The 15,698-nt window shown below is 39.0% G+C and overlaps 1 protein-coding gene across 1 annotated transcript in view; it reads right to left on the bottom strand.

Moving 5' to 3' along the window:
- Window positions 1-15,698, bottom strand: part of LOC307124756 (uncharacterized protein) — a gene marked incomplete at its 3' end in the record, with an annotated part of 457,096 nt that overhangs the window by 148,674 nt on the left and 292,724 nt on the right. The gene's annotated exons all lie outside the window — the stretch shown is intronic.

Below are 15,698 nucleotides of genomic sequence, written 5' to 3'. Positions count from 1 at the left end.
GAACTTCTGTTAAATAAAATATCTCGCTTGGCATTGAACTTTGAGCTTTATAATTTTACAGGTATTATTTATGCTCTAACAGCAACATTACACACTAACTAAAGTTTGAAAAATGGGATCACGAAGAACAGGACCTTTAACAAAGACTTTTCAACAGTCCCTATGGGAAAAATTCTTCCGGCACCAACACACAGCTTAAAAACTAATGCACTCTGTTCTCGGAATGGTGAAGATTTCTTTGCAGAATCATAGATAATGTAGTTTTCTATCAGGATTCAAGTTGGCATAGAACTGAAGTTGCTGTAGTCTTTTCTTCCCTATTGTGACACATGCAAGTAAAATGGCTTCTCGAACAAGAAAAAATGTAGGGTGGCACTTGATTTTGTACATCGGGAATTGATTGGATGGTTGGATCATTGTGGTTTGCTATTGCTGTGATCTCATGTAAGTGACATGTTGTCCCGCTCTCACGCCAATAAACACGTCATCAGAGAAGAGATGTCGCTGCAAGAGGAAAGAGAAGTTATTTCGATTAAAGATTACGGGGGCAAAAAGCATAAAGGCTACCACCGACTGACCATAGCTCAAAGATCTGTCTTTAAAGGATCATTGCCCTATAAAGAAAATGTATAGGATTTTTACTTTTGGAACACAACTTCTGCGTTCTATACAGAGAGTAAAGTATCCTGTAGAAGTGAAGAATAGAATGCAGTAGGCAGAATGTGCAATTCAATAACTTCATTCCCCTTATGACACAGCTCCGTTCCAGTTTAATAGTGTTAACTGCTGCGTAATGGGGACAGGACGTACTTTATAAACCAAACGAGACAAACCATAAAGTACATCAGGGTATTTAACAAACACACCCTCATAAACGTGTAGTCATTCAGAAACTGCTGCCCCAAGTTACGTCCACTTAATTCGATGAATCAGACATAATAAGCAGCTCAAATACACAAACTGTGAAACACATGCACAAATACACAACAGCTTCACCCTAAAATACACACGCTTATTTCATTCTCCCACTAAACACACCCTAGTTCTGATGGGATGCATGACATGCGTGCTTGTTTTTCTTTGCAGCTGCTCCCTTCTGCAGCTGCTTTCAGTACACCAGTTAATCACCAACAGATGTGATGGAGAGAGACAGACACACAGCGAGAGAAGTTTAGGGGCAATATCTGTGACAGATTGGATATAGTGAAAATGGAGAGAAAAATAAAGACAGGAGAATGACAAAGGGGGAAGGAGATGGGAAGGTAAAAATCTTCTGTTGTTCTTCTAACAGACCCCTAAAGTGAAAAGCTGGGAGGATTGTGAAGCAGTGGTACGTTTATAGCCTACACTTAAAAAATGTGTCGGAATGAATCAATACTCAGTCCTTTAAAATGTCATTTAAACATTTAAATTTAAATTGAATGGAATCCTAGGCTACCTGTGGGTGCATTATAGGCTATAGCCTAACTCATCTTCATCCAGACCGCAGCATTTAAGCTTGTTGTGCGCTTCATATGGCCTGCTTAAACAGATGAAGACTAGCTCGACCACACACAAAACTACGATTATTAACTGCACTGATGTTAATGTAGGCTACTTATGAGACATATCAAAAATAAGCCATTACAAAAAAAAAACAACAGACCTTGAAATTGAAAATAAAAAGACTTTTGTGTATAATTTGTTTAGTTATTCATGAACAAATTCAAGTTTTAGAGTATTTTGACATGCGTTTCCCCCCCTCTGTTTACTCCCTCTGTCCCTAGATGCCCATTAGTCTTTCCCACAGAAAAATATTCCCATATGATCGATTACCTCTGGGAAACACATGTTCATTATTAGAAACATGTATTTTTAGTAGTATTTATGAAGACTGATCTGTGAATGCATTCAACAGCCCTTTCATGTACAAAATTGGAATGACATTTTGTATTTTATTTTGGTATATGAGCTTCATAATGTGCAGTGTTCCAGCAGGTCAGTATCAGGGAAGGATGTGCATGGGTTGTAAGGGAAAGGATGTTGGCAGTGTCTTGTTGTGCATGTGTGAGCGTCTCGTTTTTCAGAGAGTACAGAGAAGAAAAGGACATGTTTGCAGTTCTGGGGGAGCTTCACCATTCCTTTATTTCTATAACTATGTTGAGGTTGAAATTAATTATAGAGTTTGAGTTGAGAGTCCCTCCAGCCCTCCCGATTCCCGTATGTCAGTAGGAAGGCTTTGTAACAAAACACTGTTGCACCAGCAGATGTTTTTAAAAGTACTTCATACTGGTAAGAGGCTTGCATCCTGTGATCAGAATAGTCATGACAGAAGAGATCTCTCAGTTTCCTAACTCTTACTTGACCCTTGAAAAAGAGGAAAATCCTCCCTAAAAGAATACAAAATGAATTTGTACCGTAAATGTGTCACTACATTTCATACCTCAAAACTCCAGTGGGGATTGTGTGTGTCAGTGTATCCTCTATCCGGTGTTTCTGAACACTTTTCCTCTGGAATTACAAATAATCCTGAAAGCAGATGATCTGTTCATACTCTGTTAAATCTTAAATAGAGCACTTTATTGTCGTATGTACATGTAAATGTTGTAGAAATGTTTTTGTCTCGCAGCATATGAGTTTCTTCAATGTCAAAAGTTAGCTATTAAAACTAGCATGTTAACTATAAACTAACATGAAACTTTTTCTTTTTGTTATATGAAGGTCATATTAAATCTGGAAAACTTTATTTGTGCTACTTTTCAAATGCCTAGACCCAGATTTTCACTCTTAAAGTATTAAAATATATAATTCAAATAAAAAATGTTCACTAATGTTAAAGGTAGGGTAGGTAGGACTTGGTTAAAAAACTTTTTTTTCCCAATTTGTTTAAACTTTCTTTATATATCAATACATAATTAAAATGTAAGTACTCAGAAAAAGAAAGTATAAAAATTGAATGTCTGTAGACCTCTCACGACTGTTTTAAAGACAGCTCATTACTTCCATTCACTCCACCTTCTCCCTTCTGGGCTCTTTCCAAAGCCACGCCCCCAAAACACATGAACGCGCTACGCCGACAGCGATCAGCTCAGCTGAAAGACGCATTATTTACCTGAGGCGAGCAGAGAAGAAGTGCATGTAGTGACATCATGTAATGGTTCACTAAGTGTATAACATTTTAACTTTATGCTAAGTAATGTTATGTTAGCTATATTAGGCAGCTACGTGTGCTAGTGAGACATGCTTCATGAAAACATAAACCAAAAAAATGTATAATCAAAATGAAAGATTACCTGTCCAGCAGAACAGGGGTGTAGCACAAAATCCTGGGCCCTATGCATAGGCAGTCCTGATGGGCCACCATGTTCCATGTTAAAATATATTCCAGACTTTTCAAAGGGCCCTCTCCCTAGACGGGGCCCTGGGTAGTCAGGTCCACTTTTCCCCCCACTACCACGCCCATGCAGCAGAAATACAGCCTCTTGAACTCAAATCAAACGGGTGCGCCAGGGTTGTCAGGTTTTCACAACAAAATCGGCCCAATTGCTACTCAAAACTAGCCCAAAACAAGCCCAATCGTGTTTCCGTTTGGGGGGTAAAATATGTGTCTTTTTGGTAGGGCTGCCTGCTAAAATTCGCAAATCCCGGGGCAAAATATCACATAATTGGGGTCGCTTCAACCCGCGGACATGAAAAACAGCCCGCGGCAACAGTGTTTGAAGTAGCCCGACTTGGCAACAGTGGGGCGCGCGCATGTGGGCAGATCCTGTAGCAAAAGCGGCGGTAGCCATGGTAGCGAGAGAGAGTGACAGGCGCCCAAGCCAATCACTTGTTTCGGACCGAACGAAAATAATGAGCGGTGTTTATTGCAGATTAAAAAGTCTAGAGTCACTCGATTTTTATACTCTCTTTTTCAAAGTATTTAAATTTTAATTATGTATTGACATATAAAGAAAGTTTAAACAAAGTTGGACAAAAGTGTTTTAGATCATTCTTACCTACCCTACCTTTAACTAATGTAGTTTATAATGTTAACAAATGGAACTTTATGGTAAAGCGTGCAAAAGAGTGGAAAAAAACCCCAAATGTAATCTGTATCTCAGATGTTATTTCTATTTTTTCAAAAGTTGATTGCTTATAAACATCTGTAACATAAGATTTTAAATTAAACGTATTATTTACTGACGATGAACCTATGAATCATTAGGACTGTCATTAGGACCAGGACATAAGTCATTTTGGACATTTTTTTAGGACTGTCTGTCTGAGGTCAGCCTGTCTACTGAAACTTTTATACAATTGAGACTATGACTCAGCACAAAAAAGTATATTATGACGAAATAACCTTGACCACAGTGCATATGACAGGGTTCCTAAGCGTGTATACATGTGTAAGTGGTAAGGCGGGTGTACGGAAGTGTGTGACTCTGCGTAAGTTTATGAATGATGTGAACTTTGACTCTTTCTGTCATTGAGTATGAAAAAAAAAGACTTCCTTCTCTATGGTCAGAGCAGCTGCACCAAAACCACACACACACACAAACAGGTTTGTTTTGCTATCTAAGTGAGGACATAGGCATAATGATTTTTATACTGTACAAACTGTACATTCTATCCCCCTACACTACCCCATCACAGGAAACATTCTGCATTTTTACATTTTTAATAAAAACATTGTTTAGTATGTTTTTAAAGCTATTTTAAATACGAGGACATATCCTTTTACGTGGTAATACCAGTGTAATACCCATGTCATTATACAAATTTGTGTCCTCATACATCACAAAAACACGCACACACACCCACACCCCTGCTTCCAGGATGCAGTACATCTTGTTAGTGGAGCACCAAATCCACATTTCTGGTTAATACAAACTGAGATTTTCATTTGAATTAGTATTGTATAAAGCTTTTCACTGAAGCCTGAAAAACATGCTGACAAGCAGTCTCCAAATCTGTGAAATAAAGAGCCTCTTGTTCGCTATCACCAGCATGCCACAGGAAGGCTACGGCTGAACTGTGTTCAGTGTTACGTTGTTTACTTTAAACATGTTTTCTGCTGCTAGTTAATAGTAAGAACATGTTTCAGCAGATAAATTGAAGTACAGCTGTGTATAAAATATAATCTGTTTAATTTATGGAATATAGCAGTTGCTCAACATGAACTCAGATGCTCTGAATTAGTGTGCATGTGTGTGTGTCATGTCATGTTTCAGACCTGCACATGTAGCAATAATCGCTGTGATTCATTAGAGGCATGTTCACATATTCCACACACATTCTGTCAGCTATAAAGCCTATTAACTGAGAAAAGGTGGAGCGATGAGGGAGAGAGGGGGATGGGGTTAAGAAGAAAAAGGAGGTGATTGTAGGGGAGTTAGAAAGAGACAGAGAGAGAGAGTTGCTGTAGCAAGCGAATGAGAGCAAAGGAAAGAGGATACCAGACATTTTAAGATTGTAAGATAATACTTTGGACTCCCTTTTTAAATAGGTAAGAAATGAAAGTTCATATCTTTGTTTGAACACTTTTCCAATATGTTAACCTTGCAACTACAGTTTTGATACAAAAGTAACTGAGAGGAAGCAAGCATACAAAGCCTTTTACTTATCAAAATACCTTGAAGCTCTGCATTCCTCTATCACATGGCTGTCTAATATTTTTCTCTCTAAAACTCATCAGAGTGGATTTATATGAGCTCTGTCTGGTTTAAATTGTTTACCCACGCAAAAGAATGTTAATCGATATCTTAACCAAGGGCAGATGACACTACATGGTACACACACTCACTCACATGTGCAACAGTTTACTAACTGGGTTGTTTTTTGGAATAGAGTGATCTGGACTTCTGGATTATTTGAATTCGCTCGGCTATATGTAAACTGTTTTCTAGAGAAAATCTGCACTGGAGATGTAGAACATCACACAAGAAAAATGAAGCAGGTTCTGAAGTTCCATTGGTTGTTTACTTCATATTTATTCCTCAGCCAGTTCAGTGGTGATTCTTCTTTCTTCTCGTTTTACTATACTGCTTTTTTTTAAACTCAGGAATGCAGTGGTTACGTTTCTGCTTGATCCCTAAATGTACTTGGTGTAGCCTAATCTAGTCAGAAAATCACCCTTGGAAATAACAGGAAATACAAAAGAGTCAAGTACACGATCCAGGTATGGTAAATATGCTTTAAACTGGCAGGTTTGATGCATGAACTGAAAAAAATTATCTTAAATGCATTTTAAGTTGCATTTGATTAAAGTGTCTACCAAGTGCATAAATGTCGATATAGTGGGAATTCAGCAATTGACTAATAATAATTTTTGAATCTTTAACCTTTAATATTTTTAAAAGTTTTAAAATTAAGTTTAATGTTATTCAATAACAACAACAAAATTCTATCATAAAATCTGATGCAATCTAATATTTTACTGTAGCTAAACTCATAAGTCAAGAACGGTTAATGAAATCCGTTAAAGATGATTGCAACATTCACCCAATAAATGAGTCATAAATCATTTGAGTTGACTGATCTGGAGCTACATTTTATTCAGTAACAAACATTTAGTACATTCCTAAAAACGGATGCAATCTGAAAATATATTACTGTAGGCCTACATTCAAGAACTGTAGTTCTTTAGTTCATACTACAGTATAGGTCAAGACTTGTTAATGAAATCCCAATGAATCAGTTGACTCCTCTGATCTGAAGCCTCCATTCAGAACTGATTAGTTTTTTTCTCTCTCCAGAAATCATGTTGGTGTGTTTACGTCCTGTCAGCCTTCTCCTCCTCATCAACTTTCTCGACCTGTCATCATCTCAGAATGCCACTCAACCCCGTTCCCACCCCTCTGGAGAAGATTACAGTGATTACGATGACCATAGCACTATACCTCCCAGCTCGATGTCCACTCACTCCGAAATCACAGAACTAGATCGGTGCAACTATGACATGTGTGTGGAGCAGCAGCAAACTTGCTTGGAGTTTTCAAAAGTTGCACCCTGTCTCTGCCCGGGGTTGAGCGAACAATTCCGTGCCCCGAGTGCACCGCTCCTCTCGAATCTAACTCAACAGGAGGACAAAGGGGTTGTGGTGCACTGGTGTGCTCCGAATTCCGTTGTCACCCACTACATTGTCTTGGTGAAAGGCAAGGACAAAGTTATAGATACAGAGATACAGGTGGGGGAGAAGAAAAGGGCAACATTATTGCAGGATGTGGTGGCTGGTGCGCTTGTGTGTGTAGTAGCAGTGAACAAAGGCGGCACCAGCACAGAGAACGGGCAATCGTGTGCCACATTTGAACCCCAACATTCAGACTCTGGACTTGCACTGAAGCTGGGCATTATTGGAGGTGTGGTGGGACTCATAGTTCTGCTGATTCTGGCTCTGCTGCTGTGGAGACACAAAATACGGCGGAAATCTACTGCACGAAATGAGACAGGGGGAGTTCTGTAGCCTACAGAGAGAAAAGGGGCACAGGTGTGTGGCCATTAAAGGAATAGTGGGGGGTTAATAAAGACCTTCTGTGCCTTTTGATGGGAATCGATGGGTTTGTGTAAGAAAAAAATCTATATTTAAAAATGTATAAAGTAAAATATCTAGCTTCCGGCGGACAGCCTTCCGTATTTTTTTAGTTTATGAAGCATGGATGCACTTTTTTGAGCTTCAAATTTTGGGCTGCTATTCACTGCCATTATAATAAAGCTTGGATTAGCCAGGACATTTTTTTATACAACTCTGATTGTGTCCGTCTGAAAGAAGAATGTCATATACACCTAGGATGGCTTGAGGGTGAATACATTCAGGATCATTTTCATTTTTGTGTGAACTATCCCTTTAACAGTACCCCAACCAGTACCCCAACAGTACCCTATACCCCAACCTAATAAGCGATATAAGCGGTGGCCACCATGGGGCCTCCACGCCAGACGTTGTATTATTATTATTGCGTGGTAATAAGTTTGATAAAGTTTGCTTGTGCCCGTCGTGTGCATTAATCTTTGGCGACACTATCAGAAAAATAGAGAAAAAAGCGAACAAGAGTGTTACATTTTAAAAAGATATTGTTAAAATGGCGGTTGCTGCATCATGTCTTATTGGTTTCATTCAGCATTCACGAGCGATTTGAAGACAATGTGCCACGGTATCAGTGTCGTGCATGGCATTGTTATCGCGGGCACTAATAATTCCAGATACCTTAATACCTTAATATCCAAATTGTTTCGATTTTTAGAATGCATATTAGCTTATTTTCGATCTACCAGTGCAATTCTACAATAGGCATACTGCGTGTTTGCTGCGTGTAAATTCGATTTGGTTTTCGCATTGATCATCTGTACAAGCAGCAGACGGGTTCACTCTCTGGCAGGAGGTGGGGCTTTATGAAGCAGAATACGCGGTTACCATGGTTCTCTATTGTAATTTTAATAACCCATTGGCAGCGTTTTTGCTTTTTTTTAAAGCATTAATTCACTAGGCCTATATGTTTATACATTTATCTAAAAGCAATCGTTAAAATCTTCAAAAATGTTAAAAGTTTGCATAATTAAAGATATCTTCATATTATATCTTAAAAGATAAATATATTAAGTAAGACAATTTGGTCAAACTTTACAATAAGGTGTCAGTGTTGGATGTGTAGGTTGGAATGGGTTGGGGGTGGCTAGGTGAAACTGTAGGTAGTGGGAGCCCCTTTTGGAAACCTGCTTAGGGCCCCCAAAATGCTAGGTCTGACCCTGCCCTTTTATATGCACTTCATTTTGGTATCAATGATGGGAGTAAATGAATGACTGTGCACTGACAGTCCACTGTGAGCATGATGGATAGAGGGAGTGTATTAATGACGCAATGAAAGAGGGGTGCAGAGAAGGTGGACGAATGACTCGGCACATTCTTCTCATGTAGTCGTCAGTGTCTAACGATTTGATTTTGGACAGACGCAAATTGCAGACTGCTGGTGTGCTGACTCTAATCTTGAGCACCGTTTCAAGACCATTTCCCAAATCATCAACACACTTTAAACTTGTGTATGTCTATTCCTTCTTCCTGCATGTTTTTTGTTTTATGCAGTAGCCTATTACACTTTCTCTCATTTAAATTTAGAACTGGATCGGATCAAATGATTTATGCACATTTTAGGTCACTTTTGTAAGTGTAAGGTTTTGCTCTGTGTAAAAATGAATCTTATAAAATAATAAAATATTTTTCATATTTTGAATTTTTGGATGAATGTATGTTTACATACGTTTACATATTATATATCCAAATATGAATTTTTGGATATATAATATATGTTCCCTTGAATCATTATATTATTATTTGCTTATTATTATATACTTTACTGATTTTTGGGACAGTCACCTGAGCCATAAATGCCATGTGACTACCCAATCTAAAGCCGCAGGAAAATGCCGTTATGATGACATCACAGATTGACTGTTGACCGCACTAGAACACACAGTCCCAAACCCTTCACCAGCAACTATCCTGGGCCTTGACTTCAGAGGCTGACAGGGGAAAATATGTCTATTTCTCACATTAAGAGCCATCTAAAAAAGAATCAGGCATTGGTAAAGCATCTACTGTAATATAATAAAATATATTAATAACATACATTGCTTGCAATAAAATTCTTTAGTCAGATGGCTTTCTTTCTTTCTTTCGGCATAAAACCTGTGGTTGTTCTCTTGAGCAGACCTGATGACCCCATATACACTGTTCCTGGAGCTAATGTACTAAACAGATGTAAGAGCATCTTTAAACATCCACAAATTGTTTATAAAAGTTAATTCAATTTCTGTGTTGAGACTTAAAATATATGTTAACGATGACTCTTAAAGGGATACTCCACCCCCAAATGAACATTTTCTCATAATTAACTCTCATCCTCATACAGTTTTTTTAGTTGTTGAGATAAATAAGTGTATGGGACAATGTAGAACAAGAACATCAGGAGCCGAATGTTACGCAAAAATACTACAACTGTAAGCCTATATTGTTAACCACTCAACTGTGTAAAATGTTACATCCGTAGAAAGACATTTTTATTAAGAAAAGTATTATAATAAGAGAGGAACAATAGTGTAGTACATCACTGTGTCAGGATTAGGTATTTCAAATAAAGATTTTATTTCTGCTGTCCATGTGACAGTGAAGTTACAGCTTCTGTTTAAAATCAGTTACTTAAAATGAGGGGGTGATTTGGTAAGTCCAGATTCTTCACAGGGCCGAGGAAAATGTTAGGGATTCCTGGGATGTTTTACATTTTTCATTTACCGCAGAAATTTGATCAAACAGCAGCACCTAGCCACCAACTCCCATAAGGGTTTTTAGAGTGAAAATCAACTCAAGAGTTAGGCCATGTCCACACGAAGCCAAAACTTTCCCTATCCGATCTTTTTTCCCCCCTCGTTTCAAGAAATATCCGCGTACACACGAGAGCATGAAAACGGCTCAAAACGATGTATACATGCCAGGCCAGTATGTGGCACTGTAATTCTGCCACAGAAATACACTAAAAAAGGAGAAGAGTTGTGGCTAGAAGGGGTACGGCAACAGTCGAAGGGTGAGGTAAAATCTCACAATAAAATATCAATAAATAAATTTGATGTGTTACCAGATGTGTTTTATTAACGCACACACCTACCCCAACCCTAAACATACCCTTACAATAATGCAAATACAGTAATTAAACAACGCAGTATTGATGTGCGCATGCCCAGTGCCCGTAGTTGTATCCCCTTTAAGTCTTCCCCGCGCAGGACGTGGTGTGATGACATCACCGTTTCACAAAATATACGGATTGGCTGTATACACGAAACCGCAAGGGTGTCGTTTTCAGATTTATCCACTTTAGGACCCGGTTTCAAAAAATAGCTGTTTCAGTCTCCCAAAACGCCGGATCCGTGTGGACGAAACGCCAATGCGATAAAAAATGTATACTTATACAGTGATCCGCGTCTCCGTGTGGACGGGCCCTTAGTCAGCTAATTTAATACTAGTGCTTCTTGTTATCTGCAGTCATTGTAATCCTCTGTACTTTAGAAAGCTGGAAAATGGCTATAATTTATGGCAGAATTACCATAACAGGCAGAAATAAATAGTGTCTAGTGTGACGTATTCAGCTCTCTGCTTTACTGGAAAGTTCCATTCCCATTCTTTATTGAAGTGTGTGTGGTTTATGGAAAACCACATCTCAGATCTCAGGGAAGTCTCAGGACCAAAAAATGTTAATTGTTCCTGTTATCATTATGTACCTCTGTGCACCCTGCTCGAGCAGACATCACACGTCATCAGCGCTTTCCATGAAGTTATACAGAGTTTTAAACAAACAGCAGACCCCTTTTACAGTTTCTCCAGAATCAAAACAACGATCTTATGCTGCGTTCATGCTATGGTGCCGATAGCACGTGAAGGAAGCATTAGAGACAGAAGCTGTTCACATCCTCACACTCAGATTTATGCATTTCTATGTCAACACTATCAATGCCAAAATGAATCTGGAGCAGTCAGGTGGTACAAGTAAGAGCTCTGTTCATTATTATTCTTATGACACTTTGCTGAATCTGCTCTGGCTGTGGGCGAACAGCCAGGTGTGGCTTTGGAGAAGCTCTGAAGGGAGGGTGGGATCTACTGCTTTCAAAGCTAGCTTGCTATTGCTAGCCTCTCTGAAATTGCCTACCCTACCTTTAAAACGGATTGTTTTACTTTACTGAGACTCTTCCTGCAGGTTACATTGTTACACCAGTAGGTGGTGGTGACAAGTGCGTACAACTGCTTTTCAGATTATTAACAGCAGCACTCTTGCTCATGTAGGCTAATATATTGTATACTAATTATTTGTTCTTTATTAACTTTGTTTTCTAGGCTTTTTTGTCCTCTGTACATAGCTATATGTGATCCATTAACTTAAAATCATAACCAGCAAATTTAATTCAGCTGAAGTGATTCTCATACAGAGTAAATATAGCTAAGCTATCCTTATCCTAACATTGCAGATTTTTCACGGGAGAGAGAGAGAGAGAGAGAGAGAGAGAGAGAGAGAGAGAGAGAGAGAGAGAGAGAGAGAGAGAGAGCTAAAGCCACATGTTCTGGTAGAGCAGAGCCGGATTCAACCACTTTGAAAATTCTTACAAATGAACTGCCACTTCGCTTCATTGTGACTTATGTGTCGTTTTCTCTAGTATCAGTCACAAATGTTAATGCATCCTTCCAATCTAAGCACAGCTGAGTCCGAAAGTGCTGGGCCACACATAAGCCCAGAGAAAAGGATTACAGAGTGCTGACCTGTAAATGCAGATCAGAACAAAAAGTATTCATTGGGAGCTTTATAAAATGAGTTCCCATGGGTGTGTGCTCTAGCCACAGATAACTAGAAATGCCAAGTATGTGCTGGTTGGTGTAAAGCTCACTGCCACTGAACTGGAATAATGAATCACGGTTTACCATCATCCTCTCACATGGATGAGTTTGGGGGATGGCAGTATAAAGATACTTGACCAAATTTATATAACAAGTTAGTCAAGGAAGAAAAAATGGTCTGTGGCTGTTTTACCTGCTTTAGTTCCACTGAAGGGGCACGCTTTGTGGAAACACTTGTCCATTTCTGTATGGAAAAACAACCTAACACTCCAAACATCCTTGACATGCACTTTTGACTTCCTCATTTTTGTAAAACAGTTAATTTATTATATTATATGAATTATATTATATTACATTATAATATATTATCAGAGCTGCCAACTCTCACGCATTGGCCGTGAGACACACGCATTTGAATGGTTTCACACGCTCACACCCCACACAACCCTGCTTTCTCACGCTGAAGTGTCAACCTGGGGTGCGTTTCCCAAAACCATAGTTGCTAACCTGTTAGCAACTTAGGTCGTTGGCAATGGGAAATTGCATTGCAACCATCAAAGTTGCTAACTTAGTTAGCAACTATGGTTTTGGGAAACGCACCCCTGGTCGGTCAAATGCCTGAAAGATGAGTTTATAGATCTACCAGTTACCAGCTACTCGTTATCGACTATGGAAGTTATGTAGCCTGACGTCGTCATACTCAATTCTAGTCAGAATATGAGTCTGAAACTGCTCAGTTGGGCTGTGATTATGGGGCGTGTTTCAACCGAGCCAGGAAAGACCTCAATTGGATAGACCTACAACCAATCAGAGCAACGGAGCGAGAGCGACGCATAACGTTAGTTCTCAAATGTCAACAGAACTCAACTTCACTGTGTTGCCATGTCCGCGGGTTGAAGCGACCCCAATTATGTGATATACAGACCCAGGAATGCGAATTTTAGCAGGCAGCCCTGCCAAAATAACACATATTACCCCCCAAATGCCATTTGTTTCCCGGAGAACCCCCCCCCCCCCCCCCCCGGAAAGCTATTGGGCTTGTTTTTGGCTAGTTTTGAGTAGCAATTGCCAATTGGGCGGGTTTTGTTGTAAAAACTTGGCAACCCTGTCAATGCACGCACGCTGGAATAAGTTACGTTAGAAGAAAAAGATGAGTGTAAACGATCTTTGCCAGTAGGCTACAAAAAGAATTTAAGGATACACAGAGTAGGCCTACTTACCAACACAATCATCATTTCTGAGAGAAATAGTGAAGGTGAATGCATATACGAACAAGTTCTCCGTTTAGGATTAGAACAAAATCAACCCAAGCGCCTTTGATGACGTGGATGATTACGTTACTGTTTATCATCTGTCCATCATCGTCTAAAGCCCGCCCTGACGATTTCATTGGTCCGAACAGTTTCTGTTCGCATAATTACTTCTCTATGGAGAAAGTCCGAACTGCCCGAGCACAATTGTTGTGGGCGGGGCTAAGTTCGGCTGGCATCCAGGCTAGTTATGCTTTCAGTGAGGGGGTTCAAGATAAATGTGCAAATAAAAAGTCTACGGCGGCGTAGTGCGACCAAAAGCTACATTCCGGAAGCGGTGCGGTGTGACCATACGGCCCAAGCGAATGCTCCACTCATGAACTGCGCGCTCACAAGCAAAACAACGTTCGCTCAAATCCAGTTCTTACATGAAATTTGCCTGTATTTGTTGTAGCTTTTAAATGTAGCTATTTCGTTTAATACTTATGTTTAAATATTAGCCTATAGTGCTATTTTAAATTTCATCTAGGCTATTATGAAAAGTGCATAGACAAAGTCAAAGACATAGGGTCAGAAATGATTTTTAATTTATTTAAAGTTCATTTCGTTTTGTATAAATTGTAGCCTATCTTAATTTGAATCAGTGTTCACTTTGCAGATGAACTGGAGCGCGTCTCAAATAAACCCAAACTCAGCAGCTTGCCTAGTATACTTGCCTCACAGACATGAGAAGTAGGCCTATAGAAAGCTTGAAATGTTCATTTTTAAACTAAACAATTCGAAACGAAAATAAATAGTCAAGCAAAGCCCCGCGAGCATTCTCGAGTAGATTACGAACGCATCTGAAAAACAGCGGTGCAGAGGGAGCTGATGCAGGGAAAGTGCATGATACAATTTGTCCTAAACATGACACATATGTTTTATATTGAGGCCTTCAAAATAACTGGTAAGATATTTCACATGTATAATTTAAAGCAGCTTGCCCTTTCAGATGCTCTGAGAGATAGGCTGACAGATATCTTTACAAATAACCTTGCGGTGTTTGTGGTGAGATGTTGTGCTTTCCTCAGTGCTTACATTTCACATTATATTCTCCATCTGTAAATGTTTGAAAGTCGTGCAAATATATGTCCATTTTGCTGTCTGGAGAGGACGAGCTTAAGTGAATCTCCGCTAAAATTCAAGCTTCCGTGATCGAGCGCCGCGCTATAGGAACCCAATAATTCTGACTAAAATATACACATTTCTAAAATATTTGTTGTTGGACAGTAAATGTGCCATATGTGGAATTTTAAACCCACAAGTAAATATATTTTTTATGAAAGTGACCATTATGGGGTAAACAAGTAGGCTAGCTAGCTAGCTATTCTAGCTTTTTCAAAATTATTAATTTTGTTTTTGGCCACCGTATAAACCCCCTTTTTGCACAATGTATTGCATAGCCTACATTACATTCACTGTATTTCAATAGCAACATTGCTTTTAGGACATCAGTGGGCAGGATGTGAAATAAAATTATTAAAATAAGTACAGATTTATTTTTTCCAAATAGAAAAACTTTGCCATTGAAATGACTGGGAAAAAAATGTCCCAATAACCCTGAAAAAAAAATTTCTTTGTACGGCGACAAAATTTTGGTTGGCCCCACCAAATCTCACTCCAAGATTTTTCGAAAAGTTGGCAGCTCTGATATATTAATGTGTGTTGTATCATCATACTGCAATTCACCAAACCATTCCTCTGGGTCAGCGCTAGTAAGATCAGACTGGCACAGCAGTTTATTTGTAATTATTGGTTTGTGTCCAATGGTAAGTATAAAATGAAACCTAGACATTTTGGCATTTTATGCGTGTGCTTAAATTGGCTGTACAATTCAAATGTGGTTGTTATTTCTGATTCCTGGTCCTTGTCTACTGATATATCTAATCTGCCAGCAGATGGTGCTGCAGCACAACCTGCCCAAGAACACAGCTCACCATCTTTGGTTTTTAACGGGAATAAAAACGAGGCTGTGAGGGATAGACATACATCTGTTCAGTGGATTGTACTATTGTTTAACTTTTATATTATTGTTCTGCTGACGAAACACGGCAAAAATATCTTTCCAAAAAAATTCA

The sequence above is a fragment of the Gobio gobio genome (assembly GCF_949357685.1).
Source record: "Gobio gobio genome assembly, chromosome: 4".
In the NCBI taxonomy this organism is placed as follows: domain Eukaryota; kingdom Metazoa; phylum Chordata; class Actinopteri; order Cypriniformes; family Gobionidae; genus Gobio; species Gobio gobio.
The sequence above is the reverse complement of the archived record's forward strand: the minus strand, read 5'-3'. Positions and strand labels throughout refer to the sequence as shown.